This window comes from Nicotiana tabacum, chromosome 21, assembly GCF_000715075.1.
Source record: "Nicotiana tabacum cultivar K326 chromosome 21, ASM71507v2, whole genome shotgun sequence".
NCBI lineage: Eukaryota > Viridiplantae > Streptophyta > Magnoliopsida > Solanales > Solanaceae > Nicotiana > Nicotiana tabacum.
The window spans coordinates 34,951,248-34,957,247 of NC_134100.1; positions in this window are offsets into that span (position 1 = coordinate 34,951,248).

Sequence of the window (6,000 nt, forward strand, 5' to 3'; positions counted from 1 at the left end):
GTAGTTTTGATGTTGTTTGGCATGATTTGGGGCCTCGACTAAGTTCGTAATGTATTTTAGGATGTGTTGGTATAATTGGTTAAGGTCCCGGGGGCCTCGGGTGGATTCCGTATGGTTAACGGATCAGATTTGGCCTTATGAAATGCTAAAGTTGTTGTCACCTGGTGTAACCGCTCCTGCGAGGTTTTGGCCGCAGGTGCAGAGCCGCAGAAGCAGCCCAGGGGTCGCAGAAGAGGAGCAAGTCAGCCAGGGGAAAGACCGCAGGTGCGGAGTTTTGGTCACACTTGTGCAAACGCGGAAGCGAAGCGTGGGGCGCAGAAGCAGAAGAAAGCGCAGGAGCGGAAGGAAGCTCGCAGCTGCGATGTCACAGAAGGTGGGCATGGAATTGGAAATAAATCATATATTTGAATTCGTGAGGTTATGGGTAATAATTATTTTTGAAAATTTTTGAAATTCAGGCACGTGGGCCCGAGGGTTTGCTTTATCGATTTTCGAGCGGAGTTGGAAATTATTATAAATTGATTAATTATGAGTATTAGAGTATATTTTGATTGGGTTGCATCTTATTTGACTAGTTTTGGAGCGAGGGGCATCGGTTTGAGGGGTTAGAGAGGCTTTGGAGCCGGTTATGGAATTTCGGAGCAAGGTAAGTCTCCTGTCTAACTCTGTGAGGGGGAATTACCCCTAGGTGTTGTATATTGATGTGTGCTACTTGTTGTGGGGGCTACGTACGCGCGAGGTGACGAGAGCCCGTACGTAGCTACGTTCATGTTATTGTCCGAGTAGGCTTAGGTTCACATCATGCTATAGCTGTATTATATGAGCAGTCTCTCGCCTATTAAATTCCTTTGTTTTACATTACTACTTGAGACTAGACTTGCTATTGTAGAGACTTCACGAGGTCATGATTAGTCACTGAGTAATTTTACTCTTATGGCATGTTTCCGTGGTATATATGTTTCATTGAAAGGTTTTTGTTAAAGAAATTTCAACTCACATGTTTATTCGTGAGTGGGGTCAAGGACCCGTCAAAGTTTCTTACTCTTATGGGATCGGGCCGTTCGCCTCGACAGGATTTATGTACTACTCTTATGGGATCGGGTCATTCGCCTCGGCAAGATTTATGTACCACACTCTCATGGGAGCGGGTCGTTCGCCTCGGCAGTTTAATAGATGTATCTATAGTTCGGGCCGTTCAACCCTCGGCAGTACACAGTTTAAATATTTATGTTGGATCGGGCCGTACGCCTCGGCATTTTCTATATCATATCCTCATGGAAACGTGCGTAATATTTGGCGAGAAGCCAGTATATTTGTGAATTTTCCCGATTTGGATTATGACAATCTATCTGATAAGATCCACTATATATATGCTCAGGTTAAGGAGGGAATTTCTAATAGAGAGCTTGAGTTCCTCGTAAATAGGGGGGATTTGTACCACGTGATTTATACTTATTTACCTCATTTATTTACTCTGCCTGATATTTACTTATCTCTTTACTATACCTGATGTTATTGGACTACTAGTGAGTGTCTATGTCAACCCCTCGTCACTACTCCTCCGGGGTTAGGCTAGATACTTACTGGGTACACGTTGATTGCGTACTCATGCTACACTTGTTGCACATTTTTGTACAGGTACATATGTGACCAGTGGCCTTGTGGGAGCAGAGGTTTGTATGCATGCGGGGACTTACGTGAGCTGCATTCCACATTACAACCCGCAGCCGGCAGAGTCTCCTTCAGAGTATTTATATTTCTCCTGTCCAAATTTGTATTCCGGATGTATGCTGTGTTTTATTTTACATTCCTAGTTGATACTCATGCACTGGTGACACTGGGTTTTGGGGTGATTATGGGTTATTCCGTATTAAAATTGTTAAGAATATTAGTATTTACACTGTGAATTCCACCTTTTACTACTTAATTGGAGGAAATATGATTTCAAAAATATTAAAATGAGAACCAAATTAAGTATTTATTTTTTACTTGCCTGACAGCGGTGTCCGGACCTTTAATGAATTTTGGGTCGTGATACTAGGTGTCATCACGACCCTTATGGTAGGATTTGGATCGTGATAAAGTTGATCTGCTAAAGTAAAAATACGGACATGTTTAGGTAACCGCATATGACTTTGGCCATGTCCAAAACTAAAGAGAAAACTATCCTCTATAGTCCCTCAAAATTTTAATAGCCTATATTTTTTTCCACTTACACGAAATGGCCATTCGGCCCAAACATATTACATCTAATAGCTCGAAATATCTATTTTTTATATAGTGACAGTCTATTTTGTATATGTTTTGTATAGTGACTGTCTATTTTATATATTTTTTGTATAGTGACAGTCTATTTTGTATATATGTTGTATAGTAAAGTCTATTTAGTATACATTTTGTATAGCGATAGTCTATTTTGTATATTTTTTGTATAGTGACAGTCTATTGTATATAAATTATACAGTGACAGTCTATTTTATATATTTTTATATAGTGACAGTCTATTTTGTATATATGTTGTATAGTGACAGTCTATTTATTATATTTTTATGTATAGTAACAGTCTATTTTTCATACTTATATGCTAAGTATTGACTTTAAACACTGTTCAAACTTAAACGTGTCTCTTTCTTTTTTGACTCTTCAAAAAACAGAAATACCCAAATAATCTCCATGACAGTGGACCTTCAAGAATCGATCAGCAACCAAACATGCGTATCCTTAAACGCAAAACACAAGAAGCCACAATCAAACTCAACGCAAAACACAAGAAGCCACATCGTCTATTCCACTATGCACTATAAATCCTCTTTTTTTCTTTTGGGTAAAGTGGGATTGGAGAATGATATTCGACTAATAATGAAGAATCACAGTACACCTCCAGCAGAATTCCAATATTAACTAAAGGGGACAACAACATGGTCTTTTCCCTTTGTTGATCCAGTGTTGGGTCTAATCGCAGCGGGTTCAAATGATCCGACCCGTGACCAGTTGCTTATTTTTCTCAAATTCAAATCTACTGATGAACTCAACCCTCTTTCTTCTCAGCTTGTTGATGTTATGGCTAGCCACTAGAATTACTTTTGGGTTATAAAATATATATTACAATTTTGGGCTACCGGGTGATATATGTTTGGGCCGATGGGCTATAAATGAATTTTGCTCAAAACTAAACCTAATAATGCTAAAAATGTTTTTATATGGAACTCCAATTTGACATTTAATTGCAATTGTTATATTAATCTTTTATGCAGGAGGAACTTTCACGCGGATAAAATATTGAGGAATCTACGTGGGTGAGCACTTTTTAAAAAATATTTAAGAAAATAATAATATTCTTTATTTATTACATAAATGAAAGATTCTTTTTACACTAATAGCATATTATAAAGATTAAGCAAATAATTAATAACCAGACAAGATTCATAAATCATGGGACATTCTCTATCATCTTAAAGAACTTTTGACACACTTCCTTGATCTGGTAATATCCAACATTGAATGCATCTTATGGTGTTTCATGCGTTCCATTATTCTGTAAGGATTTTGATGGTTTATGTTAGATATATTATATGTATATATCTATCACTATATGGAACATACTTATTTATATATATACATTATGTCATTTATATATATTGTATATAATAGTACTATATTATACAAAATGAAATTCATACAGCTATATAACATACTCCAAACATATAGTAATATTTATACGATAAATATGCCACAAACTGAATTATAACATATAATACACTCCAGAATTTTTATATCAATATTTTGGCAGAATTCTGAATATATAATATTTATACCAATATTATTCTATAAATATTTATTTCAAAGTATGTATGTATCTTGTACCATTTATATAATTAAATATGCAATATACTATAATTATTTCATAAATATAAAATGAAATTATTTCATTATTATATCTTTTATAATATTAAATGTTGCTAATTAAATATGTAATATACCAAAAATTACGTTTGGTGGAAGTCATATTCATGCGAGAAATTAGGAATAGATTGTGTGAGATTGTGTGAGAATTGGTTGATCATGGCAGAAGAAATAAACTAGATATTTCAGTTGTTTGCCTCCTATTAGTTTCTTTTCATCTTTTTATACTCCCTCTCCTCCGGTCACTTTTACTTGGCACGTTTTGATTTTTTACGCCACTTAAGAAATAATAAATGAAGTGCATAATTTACCATGTTACCCATATTAATTGATGCATATTTTATTGGATTTGAGAAAATGATTTGAAATGGTAATAAATACCGTGGGTAAAACAGGAAAAAATTTGTTGTCTTCTCTTGATATGCGTAAAGTACCAAGTAATAGTGAACATCTATTTTTAGTATACATGCCAAGTAAAAGTGACCGGAGGAAGTACAATATATGAAATATATAGAATACAAAGGATTATGGCTGTCACGAATAATGCAATTGTCGAACTCTAAGATGTCAATCATCTTAATTGAAGAGAACCGGTGTAACTGAAATTCTTTGAATGCGTGATTTAAGGTATAGGGTTTAAAGGATTCTTGCTAGGAATATAATTATTTAGTTGTCTTAGGTGTAAAATACCTAATGCTGCTACATCTGTGCAAAGTTTCCTAAAATTTTGCCTAGTTATGTTTTTTGCTCTAAAATATTTTATTTTTTCAATGGATAAATATTTTAATCTATTGAAAGATTTCCAAGTTCTGTGATTGGGAGAATCCAACAAGTTCAATAGACAAAAATCCAATGTTGTTTTGTTAGGACTTAGGAAGCCTCATCTGGTCCTAGTTGGCCCAAAAGGATGGCCCAAAATCCGTAATTTTGGTTGTCTTTTTCCAGAGCAATTTGATTCTCACCGGATGTGGGATACGTAGGCAACCCTTATCGGGTCCAACTCCCCGATTTTGTTTTACCAATAATTATATATATATATATATATATATATATATATATATATATATAATTTATATACATAAAATATTTATATAATCGTATATAATTTATGTATACGAACTAAAAAAGTAAATTGTGAATCCGGACGCGACTATTTATATAAAGATTCTAATTTTTTTCTTACAATACGTTATAGGGGTCACTACTAGAACCTTATTACCTTCTAGATGAACTCTTTACATTTTAAATGGAATTCTGTATATAATTTTGGGTTCATTTCAAAAGTAAAGGACAACTTTTATGTGTGAAATATTCAGATATTAATACTATATGGAAAACCATATGTTTCATTTTTAATTTTCGAAGGCCAAATGTAGCACAAAAGGTATATATAATCCTAGCATCTTTCTTGATTAAAAAATCAAACAGCATACTAAAAATTTGGGACAAACTAGAACAATTTCACAGCATACTAAAAATTTGGGACAAACTAAAACAATTTCTAGCTGTTGACAGTATTCTATGATAATCATATATTTACTGCTATGTTTATTCAAATTTCATGAAATGGAAGCCTTCAATTGTCTGTTCCAGAGCATGAGCCATTAGGCATCCTAAACCACTCCAAGAAACTGGATGGGAAAATATTGGACATTTTAAATTAGTATATTCGACTAGGTACGAGTTTATATAAATTCAAGTAGAATGTAGTTATTATGATAAAACTTATTTTTACTCGGTATTTACTGTTGTATACAAAGTTGCCATACTATATTCTGTTGGGTCCCACATCGGTCATTAGGAAATGAGAGGTCTCTTTATATGGTCTTGAGCAATTCTCACATCATGAAATGACTTGTTGGGTTGAGTTAGGCCTAAAGTTCATTTTTTACCATGGTATCATAGGCAGACCCATCACATTATTGTTTACTTGCTGGGCTTGTTAGGGATATAGTAAATAGCTCTAGATTCACTCTCATTTTTGATGATTTGAACATATTTTTGTGAATATTATTTAATATAAATATATGACATCTGATATTCTTTTATCGTTATTATTAATTGTTGATTAACTTGATAAGATCTTTGATTAAATTT